This window comes from Bubalus kerabau, chromosome X (genome assembly GCF_029407905.1).
Source record: "Bubalus kerabau isolate K-KA32 ecotype Philippines breed swamp buffalo chromosome X, PCC_UOA_SB_1v2, whole genome shotgun sequence".
NCBI lineage: Eukaryota > Metazoa > Chordata > Mammalia > Artiodactyla > Bovidae > Bubalus > Bubalus kerabau.
In genome coordinates, this window is record NC_073647.1 from 124294196 (window position 1) to 124321705 (window position 27510).

The following is a 27510-nucleotide window of genomic DNA, read 5'->3' on the forward strand; positions in this document are numbered from 1 at the left end:
CACATACAAAAAAACAAAAACAAAAAAAAAAAAACACAAAAACCAAAAACTGTTTCTTTGTTTAAAAGGTATAAAAGCCACTTGCTTTAGTCACTATTTTAGCTCATATTTCTATGAGCTCCTGTACATACCGAATTAAACTTTGTTTTTCCTGTTACTCTGTCTTATGTCAATTTAATTATTAGATCAGCCAAAGAACCCAGAAGGGGAAAAGGGAAAAAGTTTTCCTTCCCTATATTACAAACAACAAGATGTCCACTTCACCTTTATGACTCTGAAGCATTTTGAGAAATTGAGAACGAAACTAAATATTTTAACAAAAGATGTCCCCTTCTGTCTTATCTTTCAGGAAATTATAAGGGTTTGGGGAGCTTTTAGCCAGGAACTGTCGATGAGAAATAGATTTTGATCATCTGAACGACCAAATGTATATTGCAGACAGAGACAGTCAAAAGACAAAACATACAATCACTATGTATGAACTTTATTTAGATGCTAATTGAAACAGTTACTTAAAAATAAATGGCAACAATAACACAAACATAATTATGAGACAATTATGAAAATATGAACAATGCCTGGATGTTTGAGAATACTAAGGAATAACTTAAATATTTTTTAGTAGTAATGGCATAATGGTGGCATCAAAACTAGTGTTTTAGAAACAGCACTATTTAAGGATAAAATGATGTGATGACTAGGAAGTGCTTCAACATAATCATAAAAAATGCTTGGCCATGCACTGGAATCTGGGTAAAGGCTATGAGAGGTTTGTTGCTATTTTATCTCTGCAACAATTATATATATATATATATATTTAAATTTTTTTTTTAAATCCTTACATCTTTAGAAGTGGAATGATAGAAAGGATATGGTGAGGACTACCTGAAGCAACACATATTAGAAACCTAACCGTTTTCCAGGCATGCACTAAGTACTTAAGGGATCCATTTAAATAGAATGGAACCATTTATTGAGAGCAGTGCTTCATAAACTTTCATGAGCATACACATCACCAGGGGATCTTGTGCAATACAGATTCTGACACAAAAGGTCTAGACGGACCAAGACTAGAAAGGATCAATGAAAACAAAGGCTAGAAAAATTTAGGTTTGGGCCTACAGTGAAGAATCTTGCAACTACATGGGCTTGTGACAGGCATACAAATAACTACTAGAGAATCAACAGAGTATCAAATCCAGCTCTGAAGAGGGCTTGAAACTCACCTGAAGTACATCATAGTCTTCCATGGATATCTTTATGCAATCTATTTTTAAATATCCCAAAATAGTGTATCTTAGATAAGAAGTGAAACAGTGGAAATTGAAAATCAGGTAGGAAGAAAATGTAGAGATAAATAATTTTTAAGTTCACATTCCTAGCTTCCTTAGGCTCTTCCCAAATTGGTATCTGTTTATAATTCATTTAGTGGTCTACATCCATAGGATAATTTCATTAAGTTCAGTTACTTCAAGAAATCTATAGTATAGTTTATAAAATCTGTATATAGAATATTTCCTAAGCAGCCATGTATTTTGCAGGGAACAAAAAAACATTTTTTTTTAAAGTATAAATACAGCTGAGTAATCAATGCTAATGATGGAAGACTTTCAACAGTAATTACAATAGAGGACAAAATCATCAGCTCAAAAAAGCAGAGGCTTGAGAAAACAAGAAACTGTTCTATTAGTTTTATTTGAATTGTCATAGCATCCTTATTTTAATTTAAAATTCATTTTTTTTCCAAAATATAGTATTATTAAGCAATTAGACTCAGTGATTAAAATATTATCATAATTTTCAGCGGTTTTGTGTATGGCTGAATAAAACCTGAGCTGAAATTTCTCAACCTCATGCAAATGAGTATCAGACCATGACTGTCTATATAAAGGGAGCAAATTGGTATTTCCACAATTTCTCTAATACAACTGTTTCCCAGTCATTGATTAGTCAATTTTTATTAAGATATCAATAAACTAGTCTGCATTCAATTCCATTTCTTACACAGATGGTGTGTTACCATTTCTCTAAAAATTATTTTATCTAACTTGTTCATTTTCAATATGCTCTCTTATTTTATAAAAACAACACAAATACAAATAATTCTTGTTCTGCTTATGTCACAGAAGAGAAGTTATTCAGGTAACTATAACCTGTAGCATGATATAATTATTTTTCTCCACTTTTCTGAAAGAGAATGCAGATGTAATAAAAGTATTATAAGTCATAAGATTAATAAGTTCTGAAGATGTAATTACAATATGGTGACTATAGTTAAAAATACTGTGCTATATTAAAAAATGGTCAGAAGACCTAAATAACGTTTCTCTTAAGAAGACATACAGATGCCCATAAAGAAGAATAAAATAATGCCATTTAAAGCAACATAGACAGACCTAGGGCTTCCAAGGTGTGCCAATACAGGAGACATAAGAGATGCGAGTTCAATCTCTCATTCAGGAAGATCCCCTGGAGGAGGGCATGGCAACCCGCTTCAGAATTCTTGCCTGGAGAACCCCACGGACAAGAGGAGCCTGGCTAGCTACAGTCCATAGGGTCGCAAAGAGTCAGACACGACTGAAATGACTTAACACAGCAGCTAGTCCTAGAGATTATCATACTAGGTAAAATAAGTCATACAGAGGAAGACAAACACATGATATCATTTACATATGGAATCTAAAAATATATATACAAATTGATTTATTTACAAAACATAAACAGATTCACACAGAAAACAAACTTATGGTTACCAATGGGGGAAGAGGAAGGGGAGGTATAAATTAGGAGTTTGGGATCAACAGATATGCATTATTGTATATAAAATAGATAAACAAGGATTTACTGTATAGCACAGAGAACTACATTCAATAGTTTGTAATAACTTACAATAGAAAATAATCTGAAGCTGTACACCTGAAACTAACACAATATTGTAAATCAACTATAGTTCAATATCTTAAAAGCTTTCAACACACACACACAATTATAACTATGTGAGGTGACAGATGTGTAAACTAATCTTACTGTAATAATCATTTTGAAATATTTAAATTTATCAAATCACCACACCATACACCTTAAATGAACTCAATGTTATATGTCAATTATATCTCAATAATGCTGAGGAAAAAAGTTTCTTAAATTCTAAGTCTAGAGGTCATGGCCAGAGAAATGAAATTCTCTAAAATATAACAGACACTTGTCATGTGAGCTATTTTTAGAGTCATCTGTGCAAGTTCCTTCCTGCTCTTAATTTCATATTCTTATTGTACATGATTATTTTAATTATATTATCCTGGGAAAAACTAAGAAACACTCAGGAAACATTTTGTTCATTCTATGTATCTAGGTAATTCTCAGATAGCACAGCTGCATGTAATTTTGCAAGACGACCAACTATTAATGACCCAGAAAGGAAGGACACAAAACAGAATGGGCAGGAAAGGTCTAATCCCAGGTCTATAACTAATTATCTGGGTAACCTTGGACATGTCATGGATGTCCTCTAGACACAAATAACTTCAATCCTATAAAAAGATACTGTCCTAGACAGATACCCATATTGTCTTACAGATCTGAAATTCTACTTATTCTTTTACTTTGAGCCTAGATCATGCCAGGTTTTGTAATTTGTTTGAATTATGTAGGCAAATTATATGAGTTTGAAAGCTAGATAGGCAAATGAGAGCACTAAACTGAAATTATAAAATGGTAAACTGCATACCCTAGAAAGAAGACATTACTCATTCAAGATGACTATTTGACTTTAAAAAATTATACAATAACATGACCAGGGCAGAATAATTGCTGTTATTTTGAAAAGAATAATTTAAATTGAATAATTAATAATAATTAACTCAGAGGAATGTGTCAGAAAACTCAGTGAGGGTAAAAAAATTTCTAAGAGTGCAGTGAGAAATTCAGCCATTTGAACATAACACAATCTTAACTGCATGTCTCAGAGATCATTCCACAGACATTTCGTGAAGGTAATATATACTTAAATGAAAAAACATACAGATGGATTTCTTAATAAAAATGTAGTGTGCTATATGACATTATCTCAACAAATATCAGGAAACTGTGCTTAGACTCCAGAAGTCACTGTGGAGATAAAATTAGTACTTCTGCTCCTCACTATTGCCACATTTCTTGGGGAAAAAAAAATTTTTTTTCTACTTTTAAAATGCCAACAATTTGCTCTGCAAGTAAATTAAAATTTTCTTTCCTTTAAGTGTGAATATCAACCAAATCATCATTAGAATTCATCTTTATATCCAGATTCATCTTTACAGTTGTTCCTGTTTCTCTGTCCTTCCTATTCCTATTGTCACTTCTTTTTTCACTGTTGCTTCTCACATCCTTGTTTCTGCTGCTAGTAATCAAATTATGGCCCTTGCCAGAATCGCAGAAGGAAAACCAAAGGGCAACAGAGATAGATTGCCAGAGCTTCTTAGCCAGTATGCCTGACTGTGATTTCTGTCTCCAAACTTTTAATGTACTTTCACCACTGGCTCCAGAGACCCTTTCCAAAACACAGATGTAATCAGAATTTCCCTGTGATCAATATCTTTCACTGAGTTCCTACTTTAAGTAAAACAAAACTTATTTGCCTTATAATTTACTGGTCTCTGCACCTCATGCGAAGAGTTGACTCATTGGAAAAGACCCTGATGCTGGGAGGGATTGGGGGCAGGAGGAGAAGGGGACAACAGTGGATGAGATGGCTGGATGGCATCACTGACTCGATGGACGTGAGTCTGAGTGAACTCCGGGAGTTGGTGATGGACAGGGAGGCCTGGCGTGCTGCGATTCATGGGGTCGCAAAGAGTGGGACATGACTGAGCGACTGATCTGATCTGATCTCAATTTCATTTTGTCTTATCTATGCAGACAATTTATTGACACTGCTTACAGATGACTCTTGGAATTATCCACTCAAGTGTCCATGAGATTTCAGGCTTAGCTGCTCTTTTTACAATCTTCTTCCAAGCACATCTGTCCCTTACCATCACATTATTTTATTGGCAAATTTCTATTCATCTTCCTTGATCAAATTCCTTTATTCATCAATTATCCCTATTTCTACCATTATATATAAATGAATTTTTATCTCTATTCCAGAAACTGTCAGTCTGGCTGACTGTATTACAGAAATTAGTAACCATGTTCTGGGATACCATGTACACTAGCAAAGATCATACCTGAGAAGGGGCATCTTGTGGACGGCAAAGTTGTCCCAGCACAAGGCTCCATCCACCGAAACAAGAGAGGCATTTTTCTTATTCTTGTGAATGTGATACATGCTCAGCAAGCTTTTCTCATCCATGTGGAAGGGGCATCTACCCCATGGGGAATCACTAGACAAGCTTGCTTTCTTCACTTGATTGTGACAACCTTCAGAGTAGGGTTCATGCTCTTTCTCTTTCACTTATTTTCCCAATTTAATTTATTAAATTGTGTTGGGAGTAGTGAACACAATAATAAATTAAACTTACTGAGAATTCGATTTGAAATGGCAAAATTTAAAAATTGCAACAGTCTTTCCCCATATTCTATAGTTTCATTCAAGAGTACATGGGTCTATAAAACTAGTATTTGGGGAAAATATGAACTACTGTTCTTTCATCAAGTATAAGGTATTATGGAAAGCAGGAAAAGGAAATGGCAACCTACTCCAGTGTTCTTGCCTGGAGAATCCCATGGACAGGGGAGCCTGCTGGGCTGCTGTCCATAGGGTCTCACAGAGTTGGACAGAACAGAAGCAACTTAGCAGCAGCAGCAGCATTATGAAAAGCAGTTTGGAGGTTTCTCAAAAAAAATTGAAAATAGAACTTCCACTGATTCTACAATCCCACTTCTAGGTGGGATATATCTAAAAGAATTGAAACCAAGATCTCAAAGAGGTATTTACACTCCGATGTTTACTGGAATATTCACGATAGCCAAGAAGTGAAAACAAGCTTAATGTCCACTGATGGATAAATGGATAATGAACATGGTGTATATTCACACAATGAAATATTGTTCCTTAAATAAGAACAAAACCATAAAAGTAAATATTAAACCTTAAAAAGTAAGGAAATGCTGGGATATAAGACAACATGGATAAACCTTGAGGACATTATGATAAGTGAAAGAAGCCAGTCACAAAGAGATAAATCTTATATAGTTCCACTAATATGAAGTATTTAAAAGAGTCAAATTCACAGAAGCAAAGAACATAATGGAGTTGTTCCTGATCAACATATGTAGACAGAAAAGATTTGGTAGAGAAATCTATGGGGGAAAGAGGAATCTAGTTTTACCTCAAACAGGCCCAAAGATTGGTGGGAAAGAGCTGGTTAGGCCACAGCAAACAGCTCAAACAGGAACCCTCTCTTAACCTAGACAAAGCTCAAGAATCCCTTGCCTCTCCTGCAAGGGATTATTATTAGAGATAATAACTGATGCCCATACTTGAAGATAGATACCTTTCCCATAGAGATAAGCCCAGCAAGGCTGGCTGATTTCCTACTTTAGAACTCAGGACTACACAGATGTTCACACCGGCACCACAAGTGAGGACAGAATACCAGTGTTTTGTCAATACATGGCTTTGTGCTGTGCAGTGTTTTTATGCTTTGTGTGGGGGGCATGTGTCAATCCCTCCTCCCAGAGAATACAGTTTCTCAGGGACTGGGTCATGGTTCTGCTCCAGGTTCCTTCATTCAATCTGTCCCTGGGATTAAAGCATGAGCGGAAATTTCTTTGAATTTCTAGCATTTGAGAGCATGGATTTTCAGGGCTTTTGTATGTTTTCCCCTAATTTTAGAGTTTCTATGAATCTCAGTCAGAGTTTTGTAGAACAATTTCTATTTTCAAAGAGCTTTTAAATAAATTATTTGATTATTACTTGAAAGTTCAAAGAGCTAAAATGAACCCAATGGCCTTTCCTTGTTAAGTAGAAATGTTTCTGCTGTACATATGTAAAACCATCAAATAGAAGCCTAATTACTTTACAGGTTTCAATATGTAGTTCTTATGAGCAAAGAAGTTACTGCACATTTAATTAGAATAAGAACTGACTAAGCAGGCTTAGACATTGATTTGATTATATATTTAAGTGCATTATTGCTTTTTAAAATATGCTTACCAATATAATTCAGTACATAAATTAGTACATATATTTCCTACAACAGTTCAGTTCAGTTCAGTCACTCAGTTGTGTCCAACTCTTTGTGACCCCATGAATCGCAGCACGCCAGGCCTCCCTGTCCATCACCAACTCCTGGAGTTCAGTCAGACTCACGTCCATCGAGTCAGTGATGCCATCCAGCCATCTCATCCTCTGTTGTCCCCTTCTCCACCTGCCCCCAATCCCTCCCAGCATCAGAGTCTTTTCCAATGAATCAACTCTTCGCATGAGGTGGCCAAAGTACTGGAGTTTCAGCTTTAGTATCATTCCTTCCAGAGAAATCCCAGGGCTGATCTCCTTCAGAATGGACTGGTTGGACCTCCTTGCAGTCCAAGGGACTCTCAAGAGTCTTCTCCAACACCACAGTTCAAAAGCATCAATTCTTCGGTGCTCAGCCTTCTTCACAGTCCAACTCTCACATCCATACATGACCACAGGAAAAACCATAGCCTTGACTAGACGGACCTTTGTTGGCAAAGTAATGTCTCTGTTTTTGAATATGTTATATAGGTTGGTCATAACTTTCCTTCCAAGGAGTAAGCGTCTTTTCATTTCATGGCTGCAGTCACCATCTGCAGTGATTTTGGAGCCCAAAAAAATAAAGTCTGCCACTGCTTCCCCATCTATTTCCCATGAAGTGGTGGGACCGGATGCCATGATCTTCGTTTTCTGAATGTTGTGCTTTAAGCCAACTTTTTCACTCTCCACTTTCACTTTCATCAAGAGGCTTTTTAGTTCCTCTTCACTTTCTGCCATAAGGGTGGATATTTCCTACATAAGTATTTATAATTCAATATAATCCGTTAGATTGACAGCAGTATTTCTTGACATTAATATAATTTTATAATTCTCACTTTTTCCTAATTTTTCTACCAAAACAAAGTATATGTGATCAAGATATGTTTAAATACATTTAGATGTCAAAATAAGTGTAATTGTATTTTGACTGATGCAAAATTAGGGAGTAAAATATTAATATTCCAATTGTCTAGTTCAAAGAATAAAACTGACTTCATTACTATGCTACTATAAATTAACATTAGTATTTTTCTAAGGCTATATTATGAATTAACACAAGAGGATTCAGAACCATCTGATTAAACCACTGATCACACTGCAGTTTGGATAAAGATCAGTTGTCTCACGCATGAACTGCAACCAAGAATGGAAAAACACATAATTTAAGAAACTGTCTCCAACCTGGATGGAAGGACCTTTCTACCAGGTACTCTTAACTAGCTCATGCCCAGTGAAATTGAAGGGATATTGACTCTTGGATTAACTCCCACTTCCAAAGTCCCCTAAGCTGGATTGGTCTATAAAGAGGCCTGCCGACCTCAAACTCACCTTAAAACAATGCTCAAACAGAGGAAACCACTACATTAGGACAAGACGATGACATCAGAAGTAGACAGCTTGTCCAAGATGCTGATCTGACTTGTATGATCATTTATAATGTTTTCTTGATTCCTTGGACCTATGCCAATCAAGCAAATATTTTCTATCATAGACACAACTCTATGCTAGTTTAAAACTCAATCCAATTGTTGGGTTGTGGCCAATTATCTGTGTCTAGTAGTTTTGGGTTACCTCGGTGGATTTCTGTTCTCCAGGGCTCTGATTGGATACCCCATAGGCAATTTATTTTAGATGAGAGTTCAGTCTTATTCTATCTATTCAGATATTAATAGATGGGATCCTCTCACCTGGCCAATTAATAATAGCTGCTCTTATGCTGGCCATAAATTTTCTCTTAGGGTCATTCAAACTCATTCAGAGTGACAAGCTAAATTTCAATAAAAAATACTAAATTTTCATCCATTAAAAGGAAAACTCCCACAATTATGGGATGGATCTATATGGCTGGACTTCCCTTGTGGCTCAGTTGTTAAAGAATCCATCTGCAATGCATCTGGGTTTGATCTCTGGGTTGGGAAGATCCCCTGGAGAAGGGAAAGGGTACCCATTCCAGTATTCTGGCCTGGAGAATTCCATGCACTGTATAGTCCATGGGGTTGCAAAGAGCTGGACACGACTGAGCAACTTTCACTTTCACACTGCAGTTTATTTTTTTCACAAAGTTCTATACAGGAAAATTCAGTTAAGTCAAATGTTACTAAAGACAAGATAAACAAGATTTACTAATACTGCTGCTGCTGCTAAGTTGCTTCAGTCGTGTCTGACTCCGTGTGACCCTATGGATAGCAGCCCACCAGGCTCTTCCATCCACTGGATTCTCCAGGCAAGAAGACTGGAGTGGGTTGCCATTTCCTAATACTATACAATATATGTGCAACTGTATGTGTAAAATTAAACTTTATTTTACATATTTAATATTCTATATTATTTTTCAGGTTTAAATGATCCTCTATATATTAGGTAAATTTGGCTGATGCTTTGACTGAAAATGTGTGAGACTGTAAGCAGATGACTCTTAATCCAAGAAGGAAACTGTAAGATAATAAAGGGTATTGCTAAATCTCTGTTAATCTGTTACATACCTATAAATAACATAGATAAAATCAAAGCTCAGGAATGCTGCCACTCTGCTCCCACAGGACTTTGCATGTAGTCAGTCATTTAGAATTTACACACAACTAGTATTAACTCTTCCGGAGAAGGCGATGGCACCCCACTCCAGTACTCTTGCCTGGAAAATCCCATGGACAGAGGAGCCTGGTAGGCTGCAGTCCATAGGGTCGCTAAGAGTTGGACACGACTGAGCAACTTCACTTTCACTTTTCACTTTCATGCATTGGAGAAGGAAGTGGCAACCCACTCCAGTGTTCTTGCCTGGAGAATCCCAGGGATGGGGGAGCCTGATGGGCTGCTGTCTATGGGGTCACACAGAGTTGGACACGACTGAAGCGACTTAGCAGCAGCAGCAGTATAACTCTTTGCTTATCTGCCTTCCTTATTAGTCTATTGGCAACCTGATGACAGAGATTGTTACCTATAATTCTAGAGCCTCAAAGAGTGCCTGATACATAGTAGACACTCAAAGAATATTTGTTTTCAGATAAACTAGGATTCATAATGAGGCCATCATGACAGTGAAGTGATGCAAAAGTGCTTGGAAAAACTGTTTACAAAAAGGATAGGATTTGGTTCTTATAAGAATGGTTAAACCACTATATGCTATCTTTGAATTTTTAGCTCCTCAGGCCAAAAAAAAAAAATCATTAATACACTATATATGACTTCAAAGCAATAAGAATAATCATATAAACCACAAATGAAAATTAGCTTCATTGATCTATAGCCAAGTTTTCAACTCATACAACTGAATAACAAAAAACCCAAATAATCCAACTGAAAAATGGGCAGAAGATCTAAATAGACAATTCTCCAAAGAGGACATATAAATGCCCAACAGGTTCATGTAAAGATGCTCATCATCACTAATTATTAGAGAAATGCAAATCAAAACTACAATAAGGTACCACCTCACACTAGTCAGAATGTCCATCATTAAAATGTCTACAAATGATAAATGCTGGAGAGGGTGTAGAGAAAATGGAACCCTCCTACACTGTTGGTGGGAATATGAATTGGTGCAGCCACTATGGAAAACAGTATGGATGTTTCTTAGAAAACTAAAAATAGAGTTTCCATATGATCCAGGAATCCCACTCCTGGGTGTGGATGTATGTGTATGTATGTAGGTGTGTGTGTATAAAATTCAAAGGATGCTCACATCCCTATGTTTACAGCAGCACTATTCACAATCGTCAAGACATGGAAACAACCTAAATGTCCACTGACAGATGAATGGATAAAAAAAGATATGGTACATATATACAATGGAATACTACTTAGCCATAAAAAATGGAATGCCATTTGCAGCAATATGGATGGACCTAGAGATTATCACACTAAATGGAGTAAGTCAGAAAGAGAAAGATATACCATATGATATCACTTATTGTAGAATCTAAAATAGGACACAAATCAACTTTTCTCTGAAACAGAAGGTCTCACAGACACAATAGAATAGACCAAGGGTGGTGGGGGGTGGGAAGAACTGGGAGTTTGAGATTAGCAGAGGAAAACTGTTATATATACAATGGATAAATTATAAGATCCTACTGTATAGCACAGGGGACTATATTCAATATTCTGTGGTAAGCCATAATAAAAGCCACATAAAAAATGTGTGTATATATATATAACTGAATCACTTTGCCATATAGCAGAAATTAACACATTGTAAATCAATTACACTTGGATAAAATAAATTAGAAAAATTAAAAAGTTAGAACAAAAAAAGATCAATGAAACTAAGAGGTGATTATTGGAAAAGATATAAATTTCACTTTTTTTTTCACTTTCAGAAAAAACAGACCAACTCCTAGAAATGCACAGTCTCCCAAGACTGAACCAGAAAGAAACAGTAAATACAAACAGACCTATTACCAGTAATGAAAAGTAATCAGTAATTTAAAAAAACCCAACAAAAAAAGTGCAGGCCCAGATGGCTTCACAGGTGAATTCTACCCAACTCTTAGAGAATTAATACCCATTCTTCTCAAACTGTGCTATGGATGCTTTAATTTATTCTTGCATTTTGCATTTAATGTAAATGGCCTAAGTGTTAACCTTCAAATACCTTGAACTACAAAGAAAGCTAATGAAGTGGCAACTTGCTTCTGTTACTAAAAGATGGAATATTGTGTTTCCCAGACCCTCATTTGGTAAATATAGGCAGAGATAGAATAGTCCTAAACAGTATCTGCCCAATTGCTTGATCATTGTGTGGGGAGCAGAATTTATCCCAAAATATGCCTCTTTGGTGCAAGGATTATTTTAAGTTGATTATTTTTTTAAAAAAAAGCAGAAATGGGACAGGCTCTGAAAACCAAACAGAAGTTACTCTTTAGTAAGAGACATTCATAAAGGAAATCTCCTTCCCCAGTGGCCATGAAGCAGAGTTTCCCTTGCCTCTCTCATTGTCCAGAATTGTGTACTACATCTGTGGAAAAACCAGTCTTTGACAAAGGAAATGATACACGCACAAGAAGTGGGATTAGTGAAGCAGAAAGGAGGAATGGCCATTAAGGCAATCAACAGAGTCCTCTCTAGAATTACAGCATATCAATGGGTACTGCTAGTTACAGTTCAAATAGAGTGTGAAAGCTGGTGATATCATTATGAAATCACAGCATATTAAATCCACCACGAAGCTCATGATCATCCTTCTCTTCTAGTTATCAATGAGGAAACTGAAGCCTAGGAAATCCAATTCAAGGTCATGGTACTGTGTAGTAATAGAACTTACATCTAGTTTATCAGATTTTTGACTCCAGGATCTTTTCTATTATGAGGTTCCCCCCTCCCCCATCATGTGTTGTTGTAATTCTGTCTTTCATGAGGCCAATAGCAAAACACTATCTTTAGGAGAAAAAAAATAAAGATCTAAACAACTACATTTTTTCTGGATAAAGAGAGACTGGGAATTTTATGTTCTGAAAGATATTTCACATGTGAATAATGTTTAGGAGAAACTTGATCTAACATTTTTTAAATGTGGGAGTGACAAAAATGTCAATTTTTTTGCTTTTGTCATTGAAAAAAGAAAATTTATGAACGTTCTTTCACTTAAAGAGTTTAACAAGGTTACTCACTTTATTGTCTTAATTATCAAGTATATTTTCTCTTTGAGATAAACTTTTTTCATTTATCAAATAACTGCATATTCATATATTTTTAAAGATTGGTTTTTGAAATAATTTTTATATTGTTATCTATTTTAAGTCATGTATACTAAGACAGGTTTCAAAAGAATTTTATTAGCCCCAGGCTTGAGCCCAGAGTGTTTTGCTACTAGTTTTCCCATTTCCCCAATAAACACATTTCCTATCATCCCAAACAGCACTCTTTAGATCAGACCTATAGGCTGGTCCATCACAAAGGGCTAAGCAGGGACATAGATTTTAATTTTGAAATTAACATTCTTAGGCTACAAAAGTGTAGCCTAAAGAATCAAATTCTTTTATTCTGTTCATCTCTGAAATCTTTTACCTATCTATGTCTGTTGCCTAACAGTGTCTCTAATGAAAACTATGGAATCACAGAATACTAATGAGAAACTGTGGGGTCCTGGTATATTTCTTAGTTTTCCTTAAACTATAATCATAAGCAGCTTTCTACTCTGTTGAAGCAGGTGAGCTACCTTATTCATTTATTTTTGACCAACAATCCCTTCTCCAGGCACTTAAAAATGCCTTGGTAAACCTTACTGCTTATTGACCACTGCCCCCCCAAAAAAATAAATAAAAGAAAAGAACAAGCCCTTCTCTTCTTTACAAGGAGAGGAGCTTATAAGGATGTGTGAAATACTGGATTATCAGAGGGAATAGTGTTATTCTCCAATAACTACTACCAAACATCATCATCAAGTGCATTCCTTCCACAAGACCCTTTAGGTCTCCTCTAACATTTTACTATTTGCATTCCCAGGCCAGATCCAGATCATTTTCAGTTGCTAATTTGAATGTCTGTTTTTGTTCAGTTACTAAGTCATGTCTGACTCTTTGTGACTCCATGAACGGCAGCATGCCCGGCTTCCTTGTCCTTCACTATCTCCTGGAGTTTGCTCAAATTTATGTCCATTGAGTCAGTGATGCTATCCAACCATCTTATCCTCTGTTGCCCCCTTCTTCTGCCTTCAATCTTTCTCAGCATCAGGTCTTTTCCAATGAGTGAGCTCTTCGCATCAGGTGGCCAAAGTATTGGAGATTTCCTTTACGATCGACTGGTGTGATCTCCTTGCAGTCCAAGGGACTCTTAAGAGTCTTCTCCAACACCACAGTTCAAAAGCATCAATTCTTGGCACTCAGCCTTCTTTATGGTCCAACTCTCACATCCATACATGACTACTGTAAAAACCATAGCTTTGACTATATGTGTGCTTTTAATTTATAGAAAATCTTCATTTCGTGGAAGTGCAGAGAGATGATGGTTCATTCAGTGTCTATGTGTGTCTTAATCCTTACTTCACAGCAACCTCAATATTTTTTTTTTTTTTTGCTCTGAATAAGCCTCCCCCAGTCCCTCTACCCTTTTCCAGGAGATTTTAGTCACTACATAGACTGATAGAAAGAACCTTTCCTTTTCCTGACCCTCATTATATTTTTGGCTCCAACTTACATGTGGCTATATTTATGTGTGGTCCTACTGTTTGGTATTCCTATACACTTTTGGATTTTTTTCTCAAATTTATTCCTACTCAAATTTGTTTTTAACATAATTATCATGTCTACCTTGTTACAGTGTGTCTTTTCTGGGAAAGTACTTTCTTTCCCCAGTGGCTTCCTTTGATCTGCCTGAACTGTTACTCATGTTGTTATTCTTGTTCACATATCAAGTCCTTTCCTCTGCCATCCAGCCCTCCATAATAAGGTCCTGCTACACTTTTGTGTACACTTTTTCCATGAAATTAAAAGATGCTTACTCCTTGGAAGGAAAGTTATGACCAATCTAAACAGCATATTAAAAAGCAAAGACTTTACCTTGCCAACAAAGGTCTGTCTAGTCAAGGCTATGGTTTTTCCAGTGGTCATATTTGGATGTGAGAGTTGGACTATAAAGAAAGCTGAGCGCCGAAGAATTGGAGTTTTTGAACTGTGGTGTTAGAGAAGACTCTTGAGAGTCCCTCAGACTGCAAGGAGATCCAACCAGTCCATTCTAAAGGAGATCAGTCCTGGGTGTTCATTGGAGAGACTGATGCTGAAGCTGAAACTCCAATACTTTGGCCACCTGATGTGAAGAACTGACTCAATGGAAAAGACCCTGATGCTGGGAAAGACTGAGGGCAGGAGGAGAAGGGGACGACAGAGGATGAGATGGTTAGATGGCATCATCAACTCGATGGACATGGGTTTGGGTGAACTCCAGGAGTTGGTGATGGACAGGGAGGCCTGGCGTGCTGTGGTTCATGGGGTCACAAAGAGTCAGACACGACTGAGCGACTGAACTGCTGACATTTTGTTTTTTCACCCATGACTTGTCCCCTCTTATCTTATGCATGATTCAAATTATACTTTTTCTTTCCTAAACAAACATCATGCTTACCTATTTCCCTGTCTTAAAGTGCTTTATACAGCTTACACAATCTTTACATCTTTATGTATTATATTACACAGCCTTTCCTTTCTGTTAGAATTCACAATTTTCCTTGCTCCAAACTTAACCTATTCAATATCCGAGCATTCTTCAAGGCACATCTCAAACACAGCCTCCTCAGAGGGGCTTTTCCTTGAAAATCTCTTGCCATCCTTTCTTCACTGCACAACAGTTTATCTACTTGCCATTCGTACTTTATTGCATTATATGATTCTATAAGGCAGGGATACTGTCTTTGTCACTTTAGCTGTTTCTGGAGTCTATAATAGTATTCTGCCTTCTGACTAGCTATAGAGTCCTTGAGGCTGTCAGATCAGTGTTCTCCTTAGAATACAAATAATTTATCTTTTAGTGATTCTAATCTTTCAATATATACTGCAACATCTTCTGATTTACTTCAATTTGCAGTTTGCTGTTTCTATAGGCCAGCACTATTGACCATAACTGACTTAAAAATAGTGCAATATTTGGTATACTATTTTTTAAATATAAATTTATTTATTTTAATTGGAGGCTAATTACTTTACAATATTGTATTGGTTTTGCCATACATCAACATGAATCCACCACGGGTGTACACATGTTCCCCATCCTGAACACCCCTCCCACCTCCCTCCCCTTACCATCCCTCTGGGTCGTCTCAGTGCACCAGCCCTGAGCATCCAGTATCATGCATCAAACCTGGACTGGCGATTCGTTTCATATAAGATATTATACAAGTTTCAGTGCCATGTTTTAACTCATTTTTATACATTTAACTAATTTGTATACCCTCTAAATTTATATTTTTCTTTTATAAAAGTGGGGCACTGACATTTGTGACCTGAATCCAATCCCAATGCTCATGCTTTCTGCCTACATGTGTGAACTGTTACTAATATTGGGTTGGCCAAAAAGTTTGTTTGGATTTTTTGTAAGATGCTAAGGAAAACCCGAATGAACTTTTTGCCCTACCCAATACATCTGCCAAAGAAGGTGACATTCTTTAACTGTACTCTACACAACAGTGTGATGGGACAGGCATGGGTACCTTTGGGAACAAAATACATGTTACTTAAGCATATAAGTTGTGTTTTAGATATTTCCTTCATATGACCAAAGTAACAACAATTATTAATACAAAACAGTTTTATTCAAGTTGAATGACTTAGCAAATATGCTTCTTCTACACACAGGATTTATAAGAGTAAAAGAAACATTTACACTTAAATTCAATAACCACTAACAATGAATCATGGTCCATTGTTATTCATAAAATTAAAGGAGTCTGGTGACATAGGAAATGACAGTTTAGTACTTTTGAAGGTCCAATCCCTCCGGGCTTGTTGAGATCTATTTCATGTTTGAAAGGACTGACACTTAAAGGGGAATCTAGTGATCTGAGTGTGTTCAGCTTTTCTTTAGACATTCACACACTAGAAGAAATTGTTTTTCAAATGAAGATTTTAAAAAGGGATGTATCCTGACCAGGGCCACCTAATTTCTAAAGGTTTTTGTATACATTGGAACTACTAAAAGGGTAGTATACATTTGTCAACTTGCAGAAGAAATTGAAAATGAAATTTCTGAGTCTGGTGTACTGGTAACATTTCTAAATAACTATGTTAATGCTTCCAAGTGTCATCCATGATGGGACAATATCTTGTACATTGAACTCATTTTTTCCCAAATTATTTGTTCCATATTAGGACTTAAGAAATATTTTCTAGCACACGGTTTTAAATTGCTTATATTTATCTAACACTTTCCCACTACTAGTTTTTATAATATCTTCAACCATATTTTTTTTCCTCAGCATATTATGGGAAAATATAATCTTATTTTGTATTATAAATATTTTACCATTTTGATCGATTCATGTTCATTACTTCAGGCTGTTCTGTGTATTCTTATTCATATTTTTATTAGGATAACATAATTTTATTCTCATGTTGAAGACTTGTTCATACTGGCCTTTGGAAGTATGTTCTGGTGAACTTTAAGTTGTAACTGTAATGTCCTTGAGAAAAATAAAAAATGTGTACGCTGCAAGAGGGTGCGAGCAATGCCTGAAAAGGATTCAGTTATAAATTGGAAAAAAAAAAAAAAAAATTCTTGTCTCAAAAAGTAAAGGGCTCAGATTAGAGAGGAAAAGCATCTCCCTCCCCATTTTCTGCTAAGAAATATTAAAATGTGTTCTCTTGTACTTGATTTTAGTTTTCTGTTTTTGTCAGAAGAAGACATATAAAGCTTATAAGAAAATTTCTTTAGCACTATTTACTAATACCCTAACTGCAATCACATTCAAGGTCTGAGGATGCTAATAGCCTTAGTGCTGTAATTACATTCCAGTGACTTTTGACTTCAAGATAAGTTTCATAAGCACAAGAGTTTACGCTAGTTAACATTTAAACACAAATTTTAATTATGATATAAAAATCAAATGAAAGTGTATTTGACTAGATTAATAATTTATTTAGCCTTTTACTAGAAATAATGTTTAGACCTAAAGAATATAGATGTATTATAGAGACAATAATCTTTATGAAGACATAAATGTAAGGTAAGATTCTTTAAAGGAAGAAAATTAGAAATGAATGAAAATGGCAAACATGAATTATTTTGTTACTACATTTGTTATTAAATTTCACTTAAGAAAATCACTAATTTGAAATTGCAGAGATTCTTTGGCACAATTTACCCTTGTGAACCAATACCATGAGGTGGTAGTGTCTAAGTTGCAGAATGTCATTCTTACCAACACTTTCAAACTCCTTACACAGATTAAAAAGAACTATCAAGAAATTGCTATTATAATTGACAGAACAGTTTGAAATCAGATGAGCACAACATCTTTGTGTCACAGACACAATGAGACAGTGGCTTCCCTAAGGTTTTAGGAGTGGTTATGGACTATCAAACAGTAGTAGTGAACTGCTGTTGGGTCTAGTATGGTTATCATAACTTCCTGAAAATAGAAATAGCAGCCTAAATAATGCTGCAAATAAATGTCTGAGGTTTAAAATACCTGCTCTCTTAATGAACACCAGAGAAAAATAACTAGCTAATTAATTGAAAGAAAAAAAAAAACCTGCTGGGGTAGCCTTGTCCTCTTTTAAACTGATGTGTACAAGTAAGTGAGCAGAAAAAAATGCCCAAATACTCAAGAAAAAGAAGGTAGGAATTTTAGTAACACATTTTTTTTTTCAGAAGTTGCCAGAGTTCCTGTGAAACTGTCAAAGTAGTTAATTTCCTTTTTCTACACATGCTGATCCCATTGTCTATGTTTCACAATCGGCATATAATCAGTGTTTTTTGAGTGAAGGAATCTATCAATCAATTAAAGTACTAAAGCTCAAATTCCCTAATTCAAAATGTAGAGACTCACCTCTGCCTCCACTGAAGAAACACGAAGTACTACAGATGAGGCAGGAGGGAAAGGGACAGGACACAAACGCTGGATAAGTGAGGAAGGGACACAGCTATTGGGATGCAATAAAAACCTGGAACCAGCTGAAACGAAGGTGGCTTTGAGAGGAGTCCAGTCATTGACTTTTATCTCATTATACCTTCATTACAATACTAAAAGATCACTCCTCCTTATGCCATGACAATTCCAAGATGAACCATAAAAGGCAAAAAAAGTGGGCAGTGACCCAATTCCTGGGAAATCCTTGCCCTTCCCTGAAATAGCAAGAATATTCCTTCTACTCATTAGCATATAAAATTATTCAGCCCATAAAAACCAGTGACCCCATGCCCTAGGGCCCCTCTCATTTTCTGAGATGACCCCCATGCCCTGGGGTTGCTCTCACCTTCCAAGGTCTGTATTCTGCCTATGAAATGTGTATCCCTCTATTTTATCAAGTAAACTCTTTTTTGCCTTTCTTTGGCTCCCTCTTGAATTCTTTCCTGTGCAAAGCCACTTGGCAGTCTGTCCTAAGGACTCCTGCGGGTCCCAGGATGTGACATTTCCCTCTCCTGCAACAAAGCTGCTCATCTAACTTGAAAATTCCTATGTGAAACTACCACCCTGAATGTCATAATGAACATCTCATTCTCAGGCCCTAAGCTCTTCATTTTAGAGGTGAGAGTGTGTACAACAGGACAATGTATTATGCTTTTTACGTTGCACTACACACATCCTTATTATCCCAGTCAATTTAAGAACATGTGCCATCTTCATGGGTTCAGCATCCAATCTGCAAACAGTTATACCTTGAGCCAACTTCCTACTCCAGGACAGAACACCTACTCTCTAGTGTGCCAAAGGCTCAGAAACCACGGAAAGAAGTCTGAGTTGAAGACACCATCTGGATTGATTCAGAAGACACATCATCCACACTCACCCTCACATCTGTTGAATTACTGAGGTACTTAGCATCCATGTATCCCTCTAATTTCCAAGTGGAAAAAACAAGACATAATTGAAGCTGCACACCTACATTCACTACCCGTGGGACTCCTGGCCTGTCTTCCCTGTTGCTTATCAATATCAATTATTACATAGACCTAGCGTCAAGGAAGAAGGGCCACTGTTCACAGAGAAAGAAATACTCATCTCTAGCAAGCAATAAGACAACACCCAGCAACAACAGAAACATCCATGGGTGGATGAATGAAGAGAGACTATGTCACCAGTAATGCCCACTGGGTCCCTGGAAAAATAAGATGGAATCTAGGTGATAAGATAAAGTTTAACTTCTTTTGTAGTTAGTCTAGTTTCACTTGCCTACAGGAAGCCCTGTGCAGAGGCCTTGATCCTAATCTATCACATTAGAGCTGCTAGTCCAGAACCTCTGTGCCTGATACCCCAATTGGCATGCTTTGCGCAGAAGTACCTCATAGGACACCTCAATTCAAGACGGCAATGGCATACCATGTGCAGAGATGCAGCACCCAGCACTTCAGTTTGAAATGTCCTGAGGAAAATAGCTGTGCCTGACCCTCAAGGACTCGGCCTTTCCTCCGCAGGTGAGAACCCTATGGAGCAGCCCTTTTCAGGAGAGCATTCACTTTGGAGCAAGAGCTCACATCTCCATTCTTTAATCAAAGAATAAAGCTTTCTTTTGCTTCTGAACCAAACTTGGTCTCCTTCTGTTGGAGCAAGTAACACAGGGCAGGAGGATTCTTATTGAAACCTAACTTGAAAGGTTAACAAATTTTGGTGACCCAGGTGTGATGGACCATGGCCTTTTTGCCTGCAGCTATCCGCTAGGCTCTGGGCTCACCCAGGTTCCAGAAGGAGGATGGCAGAGGTTTTGGGAGGTTTGAGTGAGGATGACTGACTGTGACCTCTGACTACACTCTGATGGGGTAAAATGGTGGCAGAATTCAGAGCAACTCTGCTCAACAACTCAACAGTCAGGTGTGGTGTGCATGCAGCATAGCTCCCAGAATAATCTGGACTGTAACCCCTTGAGGGAATCATACTGTGTCATTACTGGGGATTAGAGATGGAAACTCATGTGTATCTTCCCAGTCCACTGCCCCTGACTGGCCTTCCCACAGTGCCAGACAACCAGGAAAAGTGAGGATCTGTGGACTAAAGGGAATTGTGGCCATTTTGCCCACTGTCTCACCAGTAGTATTGCCCTCTTAATCCAAGTACAAAAGGCAGTGGCAACCAAACCAAGGCTTTTTGCTCTCCTTGCCAACCTCCAGGGGTCAACAGTAGCATTCTCCATAGTCACTTTTGGTTTGGTAAAGGAAAGTGGCTAGCCCTGTGAGCTAAGAGGTGAGACCAGGACAAGGACCAGGTAATAAGGACCACATGACAAAATGGAATGAAAATGCTCCATTTGAGTTTAGGAAAAAAGCATTGGGGACACCAGAGTGTGAAAGGTTCCCAAGGAAGGTGACCAGTGACTTGACCTCTTCTGGTCAGTGCTAGTTTCTCTGAAGTGGGCTGGGGAGCCCTGCGAGCTGCTGCCAAAACCAGGAACCCCGTTACTGGGAAGCCCAGTAAGCTGCTGGCAAGAACAGGAAACACCCACTGCCCAACCTCTCCTCCCCCTGCCCTTAGCTTGTGAGACAAGGTGATTCTTTATTGACCCCTAAGGTTCCATAGGCTATCCTCAAAATATCTGCACAAAATACCAGCTGCTCCAGTGATCTGGTGAGTGTCCCATGGGAATCCTTCATGCTTTTAGTGGTCCTTCTCACTGAGTGAGAAGTCTGAAAATTCGTTCTCTTCGGCCAAAAGGAGGAAAGAGAAGAGCCCTGTCTCAGACAGCTGTGCCACTCCCTAAAAGACCAAGGTGGTCTGAAACGAACATCACTAAGCTACTCTGGCCTGGAAGCAGTCACGTCTATCCTCCTGTGGGACATTCTGACTGAGGAAGAACAGACTATTTCAAGCACAGGCCACCATGAATTCAAAGAGGACCCCCAACTCTATCACATTTCATGTCTATTTCAGTCTCTTGAGGAATCCATTAATAGTTTGCTTGCTGGTTCCAAATTTCCTGAATTCGAAATCTTATCTGGGTTAAATCTCATGGCATTTGTGTGCCAACAAATCACTCCAGCTGCCCCCTTGGTAACTGGTAACGAATTCAAAACAGAACATCTAAGGTATGGGGAACCAAACGTCCATCATACCTAAGCACATCCAATTAAGGTGCATCCTACAGAACTGGAAGTTTTTCATGTATGAAAATGTTTAATTTTCCTATGTAATACAGCCTGCCTACAATGCTTGCTAGGAGATGTGAGAAGTTGGCCTGTCACTGGGTCTTCTAATTACCAGCCAGGGCCCAACAACCCACAAGGAAAAGGACTTCTTTTGAGGCAGTTTCCTGATGGAGAAGGACTCATCCAGGTATACACATCCATTTACCACTTCTGATCTCTATAACCACACAAGTCATAGTAAGGGTGGAGGTAAGATCCAGAAGGGTTTCTGAATTTGATTAGGGGAATCTTTCGGATCCATGACCCCACCTGGCCTCCTCAATGTACTCCTAACAGGAAAGAAAAGGCCATGGTCTTTTTAAAAGTCCCAGAGGAAGAGACAAAGGGAATAGAAACAATGTAGTTTGTGTCATTTTCAGACCTTGGAATTAAGTGCCCCCAGATAATGAACTCAACTGGGACCACCAATGAAAAAGAGGGTGGAAGAAAGATGGACTCATTTTAAAAACATGATCCTAAAGGGAATCTAGGCAACAGGAAAGAAACCTGTCAACTGGAATAGATAAAAGAAATCAGCAACTAACAGAAAACCCTTTGGCATTGCTAGAGCCTTAGGGAATGCCTCCAAATCCACGTAACAGCTGACTCGGAGTCTTTGGAAGGGGACACAATCCTGAGGTCATATTTCATTTCTCAAAGTGTCCCTGACATCAGGCATAAACTTCAGAAACTGGAAATAGAACCAGATATCTCTACCTCTTGCCCAGTTAAGGTTGCCCACAGAGTGTTTAATAACTGAGACACAGAGGAGGAAAAGTCAGCATAAAATGGCCTGGGCACAAGCCCATCTACTGGCTGTTGCCCTCCAATGTCAACTGGTCAGCCAGGGAATCTGGACAAACCACACATGGAGACTCTGTCCTACATAAAACTCCTTTCCCAAAAAACAGCGAATGATAAGTAACCTTATATGCTGCACCCAGCAGTAGAGATTTTAGGATGTTAGCTGCCAAGGGAGGGGTCTGTGCACTGACCAATACGCCATGTTGCTTTTACTTCAATGTGAGTGGCCTGACTGAAGAAAGTGTGCAGGAGCCACTGGTAACAGCAACTTGGCAAACAGAAGGCAGCTAGCCTTACCTGAAGGGTCAAAGAGCTCCTCCCCAGCCTTGCTGGTTTCTGCCTTTTTCCTGGGCCCCTTAATAACCATCCTTCTCTTGCTGACATTTGCGCGTGTATCTTAAGCTGTCGAGTGTCCTTTGTCTCCAAAAGGTTAGAATCTATAAAACTTCCAAGGGTGGTCGCTCAGAGACGCAAACAGGGCTAAGACCTAAGGAAAATCGAACATAACTAAAGGCAGCTGGGGAGAAGCTCCGCTCCTCTCCCCGGGCTATGAATCAGTATAAAGCAGTTAAAGAAGGCAAACCACCGCCCCTCAGCGCCGCTTGACAATAAGGAGCCCACCAAAGGCCAGAGGAGGGATGTGTTACCAGCAAAGCTTATTTACAATTCCTGGGAAACACAATCTAGACAATACAATGGGGTCTAACCTTTTTTTTTTCCCGTCTGTGTTTTGTCTTCTTTCTCTTGCTCATAGGGTGCCATGTGAAGAGCCCATGCAGCCCGCACTTGGCTCTTCAGACCAGGGTTCTCTAGTGCAAGGTGGCTGCATCCGACCCCTGTTCCGGGGTTGTGAGCAGAAACGCTGTGCTGCCCGCTAGGACCTGGAGCATAAGCAACACCGCTATCCTGCAAGAACTCCTCAAGAGACCTCCATCTCGCGAGATCTCCAGCACTAGAGCACTCCGCCACGTGAGAACTCTGACCCTTCCTCGCTGATCCCATTAAAGCAGCCCCGCCCATGGCCTGGCCTCTCAGGGAGAGCATGCTCAAGAGCAGGGGCTCATACCTCTCCACCTTTTAATTAAAGAATACAGCTTTCCATTGCTTCTGAACTGAATGTCACCTCCTTCTATTGGCTTGAAGGACATTAGACAGGAGAACCCTTGTGGGGGCCCAACTCTAAACGGTCAGTAATGTATATGGTATATACATACAGTAGAATAATATTCAGCCTTAAAAACAGAAGAAAATCCTGTCAAAGGCAACAATATGGATGAGCATTATGGATATTATGCTGCTGCTGCTGCTAAGTCGCTTCAGTCGTGTCTGACTCTGTGCGACCCCATAGACGGCAGCCCACCAGGCTCCCCCGTCCCTGGGATTCTCCAGGCAAGAACACTGGAGTGGGTTGCCATTGCCTTCTCCAATGCATGAAAGTGAAAAGTGAAAGTGAAGTTGCTCAGTTGTGGTTCGACTCTTAGCGACCCCATGGACTGCAGCCACCAGGCTCCTCCGTCCATGGGATTTTCCAGGCAAGAGTACTGGAGTGAGGTGCCATTGCCTTCTCTGGGATATTATGCTAAATGAAATAAACCAGTTACAGAAATGTTGCATGAATCCATTTGCATGAGGCATTTAAAATAGTCAAATTCACAGAATTAAAGAGTGGAATGATGGTTGCCAGGGGCTGGGGAGAAGAGTAAATGAGGAGTTACTGATCAACAAAGTTTCAGTTAAGCAAGATAAGATCTAGGACCTACTGTACAACATGGTACGTATAGTAAAAAAATAATGTACATGCACACACACAAACAGCCCCCAGCTCTGGAATACTGACACTTGCCTCCCGGTATGGAGAGGGTATTCTAAGGTGAGGTGGCTGTCATTCTGTCTCTATTCCTTTTGTCCAGTGGACTCTCTGCACTGAGATGTCCCTACTGCTCAGCTGGCAATGGTGATCAGAGATCTCTCAAACTTATTCATGTAATTTGTCCTGGACCCTCCCTTCTTGCCTGCCATCCCCAGATTCCCCATCTTCTCTACTTCCAGTGCTTTCTCTACATAATGCTGAACTCTGGATTCAGAATCCTGACACCTATCTTACCCTGGGGTCCCTGGACTTGCTTTGCATGTGATTTCTCTCATAGACTCTGGATAATGCTGTCCTTTTGGATCCTCACTAATTAAGATTTTCCTGTCTGGCCCTCTTCCTTGACACCTGGTCAGTCTGATCGAATCCTTGTTTCTCAAATGAAGGAGAAATACCATGTTGACATATCAGAATTTTAAAGCATACCAAGAAATATTCTGTTATTCAGCAAATCACTGTATAAATTCAGTTTAGTATAAGTGAGGTTGTAATATAATTTTCTGCTAAACCTAATTAGAAAAAAAGGGCAATATAAAATAATAGTGAGACATTATTTTCTCACTCTTAAGTTTGACTACAATTTAAAGGATGGGTAAAATACATTAATTAGTGAGACTAAGAACTAGAAGAAAAATTTTGGAAATAAATTTGGGCAATATTTATAAAAATATACAATCTTAACCCAATTTGCATTTTGCAATATATTTCCTTTGAGGAAGCATGCACATGTACCCTGTAATGCATTTCCAAAATGTTGATTTCAGTTCTATAAACCATATTAAATGGGAAACAACTTAGTTTCTAATTAGTAGAATGGCTAATTCATTATGACACACACTTGCTTTGGGTAGTTACATAAGTGAGGCTATGTATATGTGTTGTCATGGAAAGATCCTGCATTCATTTTATTAAGTGGCAAAGGCAAATAGAAAACAACACATTATTTTTATCCATTAAATTAAAAACATATTTATAGTAATTTCTATATTGGAAATCCTAGAGTCATCTTTTAAATAATACATACTAGACTCTGACTTGTGGTTAACTCTCAGTGAATAAATTTTAGAGAAACAGTGTAAAGCAGAGAACTTTGATTTATGTATATTGTTAAAACTCTTTTGCCACAAAAATATATGCACCAGTAGTTTTCTTATTAAGATATTAAAAATAAATGAAATAAAGTAGCCAATAAGATAGAATGTGTTAATAACGTAGAGTGATTGCTGCATGATATAACATACACAACCTGAATTTTGAATGGCTTAACACAGAGATATTTATTTTTTGTGAACATGAAATCTAATGTAGCTTGTCCTGGCCACAAGGTTATCATGTGACCCATGGACCCAGGCCGTTCAGCCTTCTAGTTCCACCATCACAACACAAACTCTCTGGGGTTGTTGCTAAATGAAAGAGAAAGCACAGAGGTGGCGTATTGACTCATATTCTTTCACTTGAAAGAGGCAGACTGCTTTTTCTGATATGTCAGCAGCAAGGGACACATGATGGGGACAAAAACAACATATACCATTAAATTATACTTTATTCTTATGTTCATCTTCCTAAGCCTGCATAAAGTATTCTGGTGACAGAGTCCTTCTTTTTATCATCTGGGAGACATCAGGGAATAATGAGAAGAGAAATGAATTATATAAAGGACAGGGACAGAAGGCTTACCTCTGGCTGGGAGGAGTGGAATAGTGTGGGCTCTAGACCAGTTCAGATCATGGGTTTAGTCCTGGCACAGTCACAAACCATTCTATTAATTCAGGCACATCCCAAGCTCTATGAACCACAGTTTCTTCATCTGTGCAGTGGGGTCTAACAAACACTATGTCAAAAGTCTATTGGAATGCATGTAATGTATATAAAATGCCTGGCACAGTGCTTGGTATATCTTAAATCCCTATGAATGGGCATTATTACTCTGATTGTTTTGATCACAAATGTAATCACCCTTATCTATTTTTTTAATTAAAAATTAATCAAGAATGTATCAGAGGACACAAATTGCTATAGGATATGAAATATAAAATCAGGTAAAAATTTACTTGGCAAGTAAAAAATCAAATACAAATTTTCCCTCAAATAGTCTATTACATAATTTAGGTGTGGAGGTGTCACCCCAACTGGATGAAACTCAAAGATCCAAGAATTTGTGGGACTCCCCTGGCAGTCCAGTGGTTAAGACTCCATGCTTCCAGTGTAGAGGGCACGAGTTTGATCCCTGGTCAGGGAACTAAGATCCCACATGCCACATGGCGTGGCTGGAAAAAAAAAATCCTAGAACTTGTGTCAAGGACTAACTCCTTCCCTGCATGTCATGCAAACCACCACTGTTTTCATTCATCTTACCAAAAACTAAGCCCCTGATTAGATTTGCCAGCATACATTCAAGATAACCTAATTAAAATGCTCTATGAATGTAGTGGACTCTGGACCTCTAAGTCCTACATATACAGTGCCAGCCCAATGTCTTTTGCATATATCATCTCAGTCAGTCAGTTCAGTCGCTCAGTCGTGTCCAACTCTTTTCGACCCCATAAATCGCAGCACGCCAGGCCTCCCTGTCCATCACCAACTCCCGGAATTCACTCGGACTCACGTCCATCGAGTCAGTGATGCCATCCAGCCATCTCATCCTCTGTCATCCCCTTCTCCTCCTGCCCCCAATCCCTCCCAGCATCAGAGTCTTTTCCAATGAGTCAACTCTTCGCATGAGGTGGCCAAAGTACTGGAGTTTCAGTTTTAGCATCATTCCTTCCAAAGAAATCCCAGGGCTGATCTCCTTCAGAATGGACTGGTTGGATCTCCTTGCAGTCCAAGGGACTTTCAAGAATCTTCTCCAACACCACAGTTCAAAAGTATCAATTCTTTG

General features: G+C 38.3%; 1 protein-coding gene across 2 annotated transcripts in view; it reads right to left on the reverse strand.

Annotated features, from left to right (window-relative positions):
• Positions 1-23771, reverse strand: part of LOC129639184 (melanoma-associated antigen B16-like) — a 113299-nt gene extending 89528 nt beyond the window's left edge. Inside the window, exons 1-2 of one of the 2 annotated variants that reach the window (XM_055564187.1) lie at positions 23470-23771; positions 23060-23249 (exon numbers count right to left, since the gene is read on the reverse strand). The gene's annotated coding sequence lies outside the window, so the exon portion shown is untranslated. The remainder of the gene's footprint in view (positions 1-23059; positions 23250-23469) is intronic. The other variant, XM_055564186.1, reaches the window with a different exon arrangement.
• Between the last annotated feature and the right edge of the window lie 3739 nt (positions 23772-27510).